At 47.1% G+C, this 12934-nt stretch overlaps 1 long non-coding RNA gene across 1 annotated transcript; it reads right to left on the reverse strand.

The window, feature by feature from the left end:
- Nucleotides 1-10359: 10359 nt before the first annotated feature.
- On the reverse strand, nt 10360-12920 carry LOC114007769 (uncharacterized). Its single transcript, XR_003549349.1, has 2 exons — nt 12796-12920; nt 10360-10570 (listed from the first exon to the last, which is right to left on the reverse strand). It is a non-coding gene; the product is annotated as an uncharacterized LOC114007769 (long non-coding RNA).
- Between the last annotated feature and the right edge of the window lie 14 nt (nt 12921-12934).

A 12934-nucleotide genomic window follows, 5' to 3' on the forward strand; every position in this document is an offset into this window, starting at 1 on the left:
CGGACCCACACCGCCCCATACCAAAAACTTTCAAAAAAAAAAAAAAAAAAAAAAGCAATCCATCAGGTCCAGGACTCAAACTGCAGTCATGTGGGAGTGCAGTGCCTTAGCCATCATGCCACCTGCCAGCCCCTGCTCTCAGATATTTAAGGACTGATAGTGGGGAGCACTTTGTTATACGAATTTGGACGTCATTGGAGTGGATAAGGATTGAAGATATAAACTCGGGGGTGTATTAGTTATCTCTGGCTGCATAACAGATTACCCCAAAACTTAGTGGCCCAAAGCAACAGATAATTTATTAACTCATAGTTTTCGTTGGTTAGAAATTTGAAAGCAACTTAGCTGGGTAGTTTCATAAGGTCATGGTCAAAATGTCAGCTGGGGCTGTAGTCACCTGTAAAGTTTGATGGAGCTAGAGAATCCACTCCCAAGTGGCTCATCTGCATGGCTACTGGCAGGAGGCTGTGTTCCCTGCCGGCCATTGGCAAGAATCCTCAGTTTCTCATCACATGCTATTTGGAAACTGCTTAAATGTCCTTTGGACATGGCAGCTAGCTTCCCCCAGAGTGAGTGATCCAAGAGAGAGCAAAAGGGAGAAATTGCACTAAGATCTAGTTTTGGAAGCAACATCCCACGGCTTTTGCCAAATTCTCTTGGTCACACAGATCAACTCTGGTATGATACACAAGGGATTATGCAGGGATGTAAATCTCAGGAGTTGAAGATCCTTAGCATTGCTTTTATGGGAATGGACTAGACAAATTTGGTGGAGGAAGAATACAGATAGAGAACTCTGGGACACTCTAAAATTTCAAGACTAAGCAGAAGATAAGGAGCCAGCAGAGGAAGCTGAGAAGTGGCCAAAAGAGAAATGGAGAACACATAGCCTTATAGACACCTAGAGAATTATTTCAAGAAAGGGATGATGAATGACCAACTCAAATGCTACAGAGTAGGGGAGGAATTGCAAAAGAGTTGGGATTGGGGTCAGCAGTTGGCGTGATGATTAAGAGCACTAGACTCCCACATGGCAAATTGGGGTTCAAGTCCTGGACCTGGTGGCTTGCTTTCCCACTCTCTCACTCTTGCTTTGTTCCTCTCTCTGATAAAATTAAAAATAAATAAATAAAGTTAAATAAAATAATTATTTAAAAAATGCATCTAGGGTCAGCAGATGGCATAATGGCTACGTTGCTGGACTCCCATGTAGTCGACTGTGGTTCGAGTCCTAGAACTGGCAGCTTGCTTTCTCATTCTCTCTTTCTGTCTCGCTCTTGCTCTGTTCCTCTCTGATAAAATTAAAGACAAATAAATAAAGTTAAATAAAATATTTATTTTTAAAAAATGCATCCAGGATCATCAGATGGTGTAATGGCTATGTTGCTGGGCTCCCTTGTAGTTGACTGTGGTTCAAGTCCTGAACTCACTGGCTTAAACTCACGCCGGGTGTGTGTGATTGTGTGCCCAGGATCCCAAGAGGAGAGTGGAGAAGAAGGGATTGCAGCATGGCCATCCTCCTTGGTGGGTGATTTCTCACTTTCTGTCTCAGTCTTTCTGGAGAGCGCACATGCCCTATAGCAAAAACCTCTCAAAAAAAAAAAAAAAAAAAGCATCATGACTTTTCCAACAACCCAATAGAATGGAAAGATCTGGAGACACTGAGTATAGAAAATTCTTCTGATACACTTGGCTCCAAAGGGGACTTTGGGATCAAGGGACAACATTTGTCCTGATGGACAATCATAGAACATGTCTGAATATTACATCGGAATGATCCAATAGCAGGGCAAAGACTGGCAATGCCAGAGCGAGAGGTCACTGTAAGAGGGAAGTCCTTGAGAAGACACAAGGACCTCTGAGACCGAGCTGCAGGAGATTCTGAGCCCAAGCTGTGGGGCTGGGCTTTTATGGGAGTGAAGACAGTTTATCCTGTTCATCCCGGATCACAGGACAGTGACAGAATAAGGGGCAGCTAGCTACACATGGGTGGGTAAATGCAGGAAGAGGGGGAGAAAGGTGTTTGCATCTTAGAGGTTGTTTTTTCTTTTTCTTTCTTTCTTTTTTTTTTTTTTAGTGAAATACAAAATGAATGTCCACAATAAATATATAGACCATTTTAGTTTTAGTGTTCATTGTGATAGAATAAGAAAATTTTGACATTTAAATATTTATTTACTTGTTTATTTTATGTGTGTGAGAGAGAAAGGGAGGCAAGTCCCCTCAGCAGGGTCTCACGCTGTGATCCACTACGCAGCCTTCCCAGCCAGGCAGGACCATAGGCACGTTTGTGTGCACTCTACATATTATAAGTCGACCTGGGACCTGAACCCAGCATCACAGAACATTCTGCTATTCTGTGCCACCATCACTGAGCCCAGAATCTCAACATTTTGAAGTATCTGCCAATATTTGTTTCCTTTTTTTAGAATTATTTTATTTAACTTTATTTTATTTAATTAATTTACTTATTTATTTTAATTTGACCAGAGAGGGACAGTGTGAAAGAGAGAGAGAGAGAAAGTGAGAAAGTAAGCTGCCAGATCTGGGACTCAAACTGTGGTTGGCCACATGCACGTGGGAGTCCAACAACTCCAACCACAACACCTGCCGGCCCCCTCCAATGTTTTTTTCCCCTCCAGTTTGCCTTTATCACTTCTCCTAGTATTTTTTGTTCTCATCAGTTAAGGATTGAATGTATGCTTTTGCAAAATCTCTATGTTTAAGTTCTTGTCATAAGAGCAGATTTTTGGGACCAGCAGTTAGCATAATGGCTGTGTCGCTGGACTCCCATGTAGTTGACCACGGTTTGAGTCCCAGGCCCGGTGGCTTAAGCTCACACCGGGTGCATGTGCGTGCATGCCCAAGATCCAGAGAGGAGAACGGAGGAGAGGGGAGTGTGGCGTGGCCGTCCCCCCTGGGGGGTGTTTTCTCGCTTTCTGTCTGTCTCTGTCTTTCTGGCGAGCGCATGCGCCCTATGGCAAAAACCTCTCCAAAAAAAAAAAAAAAGAGCAGATTCTTTAATTCACGTTTTTGGTAGAGAGGTTTTTGCTATAGGGCACGTGTACTCACCGGAGAGACAGAGAGAAACAGAGACAGAAAGCGAGAAATCACCCCCTAGAATGGATGGACATGCTGCGATCTCTTCTCCCCTGTTCTCCTTTCAGGATTTTGGGCACACATGCACACACACCCGGCATGAGTTTTAAGCCACTGGGTCTGGGACTCGAACTGCAACCAACTATGTAGGAGTTCAGTGATGTAACCATTACACCATCTACTGATTCCAATAAGTGCAGATGTTCTTGAAGGATGGAAGTAATTAAGATGAAATGAAGCCATAAGAGTACGGCCCTGATCTGGCAGGATCAGTGACCTCAGAAAAGGAAAAGAGGAGTGTTCTCTTTCTCTTTCTCCCTGCCACATTAGGACACAGTGAGAATGTCCACCTGCAAGCCAGGAAGAGAGGCCTCGCCTGAAATAAAATGGATTGAAACCTCAATCTTGGACTCCTAGGCTCCAGAACTGTGAAAAAAAAAATACTTCTGTTATTTAAGTCACCTAGTGTGTGGTATTTTGTTAAGCATCTCAAGCAGACCGAGATGCTATCATATGGGAAAATTGCTATGGTTAGTAATACTGACAAAAGTACAAAAGAATCTGAAATGAAAGCACATACAAGAACAATCTGAATGCATTTAACAGTAGCTGCTACATTGGTACTGAGCTACATTATTATGTAATAAAAAGTACTCTTTCAACATATGTTGATTTACTGATAAGTGTTGGGGAGAGTTTTATCACTGGAACATTTCTTTCTTCAGGCCAGGTGGTAATTTTGCACACTGTTTTGTCTGGAACCACAAGACTTTAAAAAGATGTTTATTTATTTATTTAATTCAATTTGTTGTTTTTTATTTTTAAAATTTGACCAGACAGAGACAGAGCGATAGAGAAAAGGAAACTGAGAAAGCAAGCTGCCAGGTCTGGGACTCGAACCTCAGTCAGTCGCGTAGGAGTCCAGCCTTAACCACCACACTACCTGCCAGCCCCATGGAACCACAAGACTTTACAAGACAAGATGTATTAAGTGTGCTGAGGTGTGAGCTGATACACTAGGGTGTGACTTCACAAAAACATAAAATCACTGTTTATAGTACATGTCTGTACCCTACAAACAGATATCATAGTTATATCTGCCTCACATAATACTTATAAGAAAACTGTGTGTGTGTGTGTGTGTGTGTGTGTGTGATTGCCTATACTAAATTACTGAAGCTATTCTGTTAGGAATGCTCTTCCTTTATGATAAGGTATTAACAAGAATGGAATTATCTGCTTACAGTTGTGCTTATCTGATTACTGGAAGAATTTTATACACATCGACTTCTGGCTCCCTATTATTTCAAGCCTTGTTACTCCTCTACCATCTTCATACTTCCAGCCACAGAATAACAACTGTCTCTGGCCCTGAGCTGGGGTGCCATGGTATTGGCTGAGGAGGTTGGCACAAGGGTAGTGTGAACATTCCTGGAAGCCTCCTTATGCTGGATCCACTAGCGATAACTTTGTACATGGAAGTCACTCAATCATATAATTATATCTCACTAACCCCAAACTAAAGCTCAACTTCCCTTAGCCAGATCCCAAAGATGCCAGAGTTCACTGTCGTCAGATATAAAGAGAAGAGGAAAATCAAAGAAAAAAGAGTGGTTCTTATCCAAGTGAAGTAAAAAAACAAACAAATAAAAAAAACTTACTTTTTTGCAAATTATACAAAAATTATACAAAAACATAAATTTAATGTTTTGATTGGATGTCTCCCAAAGCAGAATTTGAGGACCGGTTGAAGGCGTGGTGGTTAAGGAGGCTGGAACCATATGGCTGACAGTGCAGTTCAAGTCCAGGGCTCAGAAGCCTAAAAACATGCCAGGCACGTGTGTGTTTGTTAGGCCAGAGGCCTGGGCAACTTGGATGTGGGGGTTGGACGCCATGCCCTAGTCAGCTGATATAACCTGGATCTTGCCTGTTATCAGACCTATGCTGCACGCTAACCCGTATGTAGCACATGGCGCTGTACACTGCACACGGGGCTCTACTCTGCACACGACACCAGATCTTATGTGGCACAACAGTCTGCTCTCCCCCTAAGCCTTTACCACACATGGACTGTTTCTACCTCTAAGACACTCCCCCTCCCTATATCCTTATAAAAATCGCTAAACCTGGCCTTAGCGTGGGACTTCTCTGGCTCCCTCTCTCTTTCTCTGTCAGGCCAGTGAACCTCACCCAGGAGCACTCCCAATAAAGGAGTCGTGGGGTTGGCCCATTCCTTACATTTTCTGTCCCACAGTCCCTGCGAGGGCCTCTCCTCCCTTGAACCAGGAACCGACCCACCAACCACTGACTAACCACCTGTCTGGCCTTCTGAGAATAAGTCCACCCGCCCATGGTTTCTGGACTCAAACCTCTGGGTTCCCCATCCGAAAACGCTGCCACCTCAGGGTCCCCTCCGACTCCTGGAGCTCAGGAGATTGTGCAGCCGTCTCAATCCCCTGCAGCCCACCCCTCATTCCGCTCCTTGGGCTCAAAAAGAGATTTGGGAAGCCTCTCCTTTTTCCTCTCACTTGAGTCCTGGACACAATGGGTAATACTGAATCTGTCACCAAGTCAGATGGCCCAGGGCCTTCACCAAATTAGGACTCATTCAGGACCTCCGCTGCAAGCAAGCCGCTGATATTCTGTCCCACTGTGGCCTGGCTACAATAGCTTTGGATAATGGGTCTAAATGGACTCCTGAGGGGACTTTTGATTACAATACCCTCACTGATTTGGATTAACTACTGCCGAAGCCCTCTCTCCCAGTGCGACCCCCCCCCCCAGCATTCCCCACCATAGCATACCCCGGTTCCACTTTTTGGCACCGCCAGTCCCAGCCACTCCTCCGCCTTCACCACAGCCTCCTCCATCCCCTCCTCATGCATCTCCAGTAAGTTCACATACCCGCTCACACTCTCACCCTTCTCCCACCCCTTCCCCCAGTTCTAACCTTCTCTATCCTCTCCAAGAAGTGGTGGGAATGGAGGATATTGTCAGGGTCCACGTTCCCTTCTCTCTCCAAGATCTATCTCAAGTAGAAAAAAGATTCGGTTCTCTGCTAACCCCACAGCTTTTATCAGAGTTCTGCCATCTTACTCAGGCCTATCATTTTACTTGGCATGACCTCTATGTAATCCTGTCCTCCACCCTTACTCCAGATGAGAGACAGTAAGTTCAGGCTGCAGCCCAAGAACATGCCCACAAAGCCCGCCTGGTCAACCCAACTTTACCAGTTGGACAAGCAGATGTTCCTATTATTGACCCTCACTGGGACTATCAGGTAGGAGACTCTGGCCCAAGAAACAGAGACTATATGATCCTGTCTCCTGGCGGGAATACACGCTATCTCTAACTTAATTTTCAATTTTGACAAACTCTAGGAAATCAGCCAGGGGGCAGATAAAAACCTAGCTGTGTTCCTCAGTCACCTTACAGAGGCCTTAACCCTTTATACATGATTAAATCCCACTTCACCGGCTGGGGCCATGGTTTTGGGATTTCACTTTTTTACCCAGTCAGCGCCTGATATCCATAAAAAACTTAAATGGGCAGAGAATGGCCCTCAGACCCCTGTTGGTGATCTGGTGAAAATGGCATTTAAGGTTTACAATGCCTGGGAGAAAGTGGCTGAGGCTGAACACCAGGCCCACCTTCACCACAACATGGTACTCCAAACCCAGGCCCTGGTAGCAGCCCTGAGGCCAGTAGCCCCACAGGGGCACAAGAATGGGGCTTCCTCATTTAAGTCCATTCCCCTGGGACCATGCTTCAAGTGCAGGAACACAGGCCACTGGGCTTGACAATGTCCTTGCCCCTGACCACCCACCAATCCATGCCCCGAGTGTAAACAACCTGGTCATTGGAGAAGTGACTGCCCAATGGCCAACTCATCCCCGGCGACTCCACATGGGAGATGAGTCAGCCAGGCAGTTCTCTTGGGAGCTGTTGGGGCTAGCTGCCGACTGAAGAGGCCTGGACTCGAAGACCCCCAAAACCCTTGCCAAGCCCAGGGTAATGCTACAGGTAGAGGGTAAGTCCATCTCCTTTCTGTGGACACGAAGGCTACCTACTCCGTCCGCCCTCCCATTTGGGGCCACTTTTTCCTTCTCAGATCTTGATCATGAGAATAGATGGCACACCCTCCTGCCCACCTAGGACAGGAACCCTAGCCTGCCATATAGATGGATGACCTTTCTCCCACTCCTTCCTAGTTATGCCCCCTCTTGGGCAGAGACATTCTTCACCAATTGGGAGCCACCCTCCAACTTCTGGCTGCACCCCTGCCCCTCACTTTCTCCTCCCTCTCATCTGCTCATCCATTGACTCTGATCTCTCTGGCCTCCCCTCCTTTCCTCTTCCCCCTGAAGAAGTTAACCCTGTTGTCTGGGACACTTCTGAACCAGATGTGGCCTCCCACCATACTCTAATTCTTATTTGCCTGAAGGACCCCACCAAGTTTCCCTCCTGACCCCAATTCCCTATCTCTGGAACACACCACAAGGGCCATAAGCCTATTATCACCCGACTTCTTGCTCACAGACTCCTCATTCCTACACACGCTCCATGCAAAGCTCCTATCCTCCCAGTCCGCAAGCCATCAGGGGCCTGCAGCCTAGTTCAGGACCTCTGCCTCATCAATGAGGTAATGGGAACCAGCAGTTAGCATAATGGTTATGTCACTGGACTCCCACATAGTCGACAGCGGTTTGCGTCCCGGAGCCGGTGGCTTAAAACTCATGCCAGGCACGTGTGCGTTCGTGCCCAAGATCCCGAGAGGAAAATGGAGGAGAAGGGATTGCGGCGTGACCATCCCCCCCGGGGGGTGATTTCTTGCTTTCTGTCTCTCTGTCTCTCTCTGTCTGTCTGGCGAGCACACACGCCCTATAGCGAAAACCTCCCCAAAAAAAAAAAAGAGGTAGTTATTCCTCTCCATCCGGTTGTCCCCAACCCATACACCCTCCTATCCCACATCCCACCAAACACCATTCACTTCAAAGTCCTTGACCTCAAGGATGCCTTTTTCACTGTCCCCCTCCACCCAGACTCCTACTTCCTGTTTGCTTTCACCTGGGAGGACCTTGATTCACACTCTGCCCAACAGCTTGCCTGGACAGTCCTCCCCAAGGACTTCCAAGACAGCCCCCACCTTTTTGGGCAGGCTCTTACTCGAGACTTTGCATCTTGCCCACTTCCCCCCAGCATCCTCTTACTGTATGTAGCCAATCTCCTCCTGGGCTAATACAACCCAGATCTAGCCTGTCATCAGACCTGCACTGCACTTGGATCTAACCCGGATGTGGCACATGGCGCTCTACTCTGCACACGGCACCAGATCTTATATGGCACAGCAGTCTGCTCTCCCTCTAAGACACTCCCCCTCCCTATACCTTTATAAAAATGGCTAAACCCCGCCTTAGGGCACAACTTCTCTGGCCCCCTCTCTTTCTCTGTTAGACCAGCAAACCTCACCCAGAAGTGCTCCCAATAAAGGCTCTACATTTCTATTTATTCACGTGGTCAACCCATTCCGTATAGTGTTTATGCCCAAAATCCTGAGAGGAGAATAGAGGAGAAGGGGTTGTGGTATGGTCATCCCCCTAGAGAATGCTTTCTCACTTCCCCTCCTTCTCTCTCTGGCAAGTGCACATGCCCTATTGTATAATAAAAACAAAACAAAATAAAGCAGGGCTTGAGACAAGGGTTTGATTACTGCTTGCTTATTGGGGAGGTGACTCAAGTAAGCAACTACGTGGTTCAAGTCCCAGAACCGCGTGACTTGAAAAACATGCTGAACTCATGTAGGTGCATGCCCAGAACTCAGAGGAGGAACTGTGCCTCCCTTGGGGGGTGATATCTCACTTTTTCTCTTCTCTCTCCAACAAGTGCATGGGTCCTATAGCAAATTACAAAACAAAACAAAGAGGTAGGGCCTCTAGTGTGTGATTAACTCATGAGGGTGTCACACTCATGATGAGATTAGTGCCCTTATAAAAGAAAAAGCAAGTGAAGGACAAACTATCTGGTCAAGTCAGCCCTCTGTGCAAGTGGATTCTCCTTCCCCACTGCCTCTTTTCCCTGGTCTTCCCATTGGTCCTCCAGAGTTTCAGGGTACCTGGTGCTGATCGTGCTCCTTTGTCCTGCCCGTTGGAATCCTGTTGCGGAGTGTGGGGTTGGGAAGCTCCAGTCTCACCATGTTTATTAGGAAGATACGATTTTAAAAAGGAATATGTCTATATGTCAACTGCCTCACATAAACTAGAATGATGAAAAAATGCTCGAATAAGCAACTTCCAGCTGCCTTTGTAATTGCAACCATTTCCCTCCAGACAGGAGGAAATCCTCTGAGGGCTTATTGCTGCTCAGGGAGGAATTAGCCCCTCCAGGCCACTTCAGATGTTCAAACTGTGGTCTACAGGGACACAGCTTCCAGCCCTGGTGGCTAATTCAGGCAGTTACTCTAATTGATATTTGGAGGAAAGACTCAGAAATAAAAGCAGGAACTACAGACAGCACCCACAAGGGTGGGAGCTCAGTAATTTCCCCTTGTTTATTAGCATGATTTCCCTTTTGCTTCTGCAATGACTGGCAGATGTCTATTTTAGAATGCCAAGAGGAACTAGACTCACTTCCAGGTCAGACTTGGGGCATATATAGAGAGAAAATCCCCTAAGGATGAGGTGGGCAATGGCAGCAAATGAAGAAGATAAAAGGGGGGGAAGGGGTAGAGATGCTCCAGAAGAAAAGTTTGGCATGGGGACCCCAGGAAGAGGCACGCTGCTGGTGGAAGAACGGCTTCCAGGCTGAACAGCCAGGAGGAAACAGACTCAGGAGCATGGGAGGGAGGAGAAAGGGAGCTGCAGTCTGGCAGAGGAGTGAGTGTGGAGCACAAGGAGATGGTGGAAACAAGAGGAGCTGTACAGGTGCTGGGGCTTGGGGAAATGAAAGGATCAAGACTGTGGGAACTGCGGGAAGGGAATGTACCCGAAGTCGGGGCGGTAATCAGCAGGGACATGAGTGGGAGGACGAGGGCCTGAGCCAAGGGCCAAATTCCCCAATGAATCCTAAGTGTGTGGAGGTGGTGGGCAAGTGACCTGGAGGCCAAGGGAAGTGCAGGTGAAGTTGTCTGAGTATTGAAGGATGAGAAGAAAAAAGTATAAAGAACAAATGGAAATCATCTATAACACCAAAAATAACACAACAAATATATCTATAGCTACATACTGTATTGCCAACCTCTACATAATAGACAGAAAGACTCTCTAAAAGGAAAATGATAATATTTATTCAGGAATGAAAATCAGTAAACTATGAGTATATTGAGGGAAGTTACGAGGAACCAATGGTTTTTGGGGCCGGCAGGTGGCAAGGTGGTCAAGGCAGATGGACTCCTTCATGGCTGACCGCAGTTCAAGTCTAGGACGTGGCAGCTTGCTTTCTCACTTTCCTTCTTTCTCTGTTTCTCTCCAGTCAACTTCAATAAAATAAAATAAAATAAAATAAAATAAAATAAAATAAAATAAAATAAAATAAAGTAATTCTTAAAAAAAAAAAGAGAGAGAGAGCAAAACCAAGGGTTTTTTTTAAAATTTGCTAGAGGGCACATGTGCTCACTAGGGAATGAGCAAGATAGAGAGAGAAAGCACCCTCCACCCCGCTAATAAGGAATGGTCAGAAGACCACTGGGATAATTTTTTTTTTTTTTGGGGGGGGAGAGGTGTTTGCTATAGGGTGCGGTGGCCCGCGCTGCAGAGAGAGACAGAAAGACAGAAAGTGGAAAATCACCCCCTGGGAGGATGGCCACACTGCCTCCGTTCTCCTCTCGGGATCTTGGGCACGCACGCACACGCGCCCCGCGTAAGTTTTAAGCCACTGGGTCCGGATCACGAACCACGGTTGACTACGTGGGAGTCCCGCGACATAGCCATTATGCTAATTGCTGGTCCCAGATATTTAAAAAAAATTTTTTTTCTCCGAGAGGAGAATGGAGGAGAAAGGATTGTGGCATGACCATCCCCCCGGGGGGTGATTTCTCGCTTCCTGTCTCTATATCTCTCTCTGTCTGTCTGGTGAGCGCACTCGCCCTATAGCGAAAACCTCTCCAAAAAATAATTTTTTTTTCAAGAACTATTTCATTAACTTTATTTATTTATTTTAATTTGAACAGAGAGGGACTGAATGAGAGAGAACAAGAGAAAGGGAAAGTGAGAAATCAAGCCACCAGGTCTAGGACTAGAACCACAGTTGACCATGTGGGAATCTAGCACCCTTAACCACCATGCCATCTGCTGGTCCCAAGACCAGTGAGATTTTGAACAAGCACAAACACACACCTGGCATGTTTCTTGAGCACCAGGTCCAGGACTCAAAACTATGTAGTTAGCCAAGTGGGATCCAGCTGCCTTAACCACCAGGCCATAGGCTGGCCCCACAAGGGTTTTATAAGACAAATGAGGTTGGGACCAGCAAATAGCATAATAGTTATGCTGCTGGATTCCCAAGTAGTTGACTACAGTTCGTAGTCCTGGACCTGGTGGCCTAAACCTCCCACCAGGTGCATTCGCATGCGTGTCCAAAATCCAGAGAGAAAGGATAGCAGTGTGGCCATTCCCCCTGGGAGTGAAGCTTTCTCACTTACTTTCTCTCTGGTGAGTGCATAAGCCCTCTATCAAAATTCTCTCTTTAAACAAACAAAACCCAAAAGACAAATCAGGTGGGATTACATAAATTGTTTTGGGACAATTATTCTTGGCTACCAGGATCAATAACAGGGTGATGTCAGTTCAGGGTTGGACAGGTAGTTTCTGGGCAGAGTCCCTCAAGATTTTTTTCTGTTAGGTTGCAGTGGCCTTTGTGCAAGGTCCTAGTCCTGGCAGAGTACCTGTCATCAAGCACAGGGTGTAAGAACAGCCTCCTTCACTGCCAGCCAGGACCCATGTATTTATCTACTTGTTCGAGTTTCACACAAGGGACTCCATTTTGATTCTGGCAACTTGCACAATGTGTATCTGGGTGCTGATTTTAACAATATTGGGATCATACTGTATTTTGGTTAAGATAAATTTGGTCTAAAGCTGCCTTTGCAACTGCAACATAATTTAGGAGTGTAAACATTTGAGAAAAAGCATTTATAATGGCTCTTGTCAGTTCCCAGAGCATATTTACTTTTATAATCCTGGGGATTCCATTTCCAGTATCAAGGTCCATTATCCAAAGGTTCATTGGTGCATATGAAATCATAACCAAAACGTGTGCGGGGGGAGGGGCGGGGCACCCGTACCAACAACCAGGTTACTGGGACCCTGAGGCCCCCTTTCCGGAGGGGGCGGGATGGGGGAGGGGATCTTCATAAGCCCAAAAGGCCAAGAGTGAGCACCGGGGCCTAAGTTCTAGGCATGTTAGAGGTTTCGCCTCGGCCTGCCCGGGGTCTGGCAGCGTTAAGCCAGTGAAGTCGCTCTTTGAAGAGGCTGGGAGCACTCGGGAACCCGAGGCTCGGTTCCGGCCTACAGCCCAAGAGGGCTGCCCGGCGGGGGCGGTGGAGGGAAGAGGTTGCGGGAGGGCTGGGAGGTTGAGCCGGGGCCAAGTGGGCGGGGCTGGCGTGGCGCCTCAGCCCTGGCGCGAGGCGGCAGTCGGAGCAGTTTGCGGGGCACTCTGCCCTTCTGGACTGGGGCTGAGGGTGAGGGTGAGGGTCCCACTTACCCAAAGCTCTGGCCTCGGGTTCTTACTGGTCATGCCCGGAACGTCTGGCTTGGCTGGAAACCCCTCAGCCGGCATTCGCCCTCAACCAAAATGGCGCGGGAGGCCTCAGGCGAGTCACGTGATCTCCGCCCCGCCCCGC

This window comes from Tupaia chinensis, unplaced genomic scaffold, assembly GCF_000334495.1.
Source record: "Tupaia chinensis unplaced genomic scaffold, TupChi_1.0 Scaffold000231_1, whole genome shotgun sequence".
NCBI lineage: Eukaryota > Metazoa > Chordata > Mammalia > Scandentia > Tupaiidae > Tupaia > Tupaia belangeri.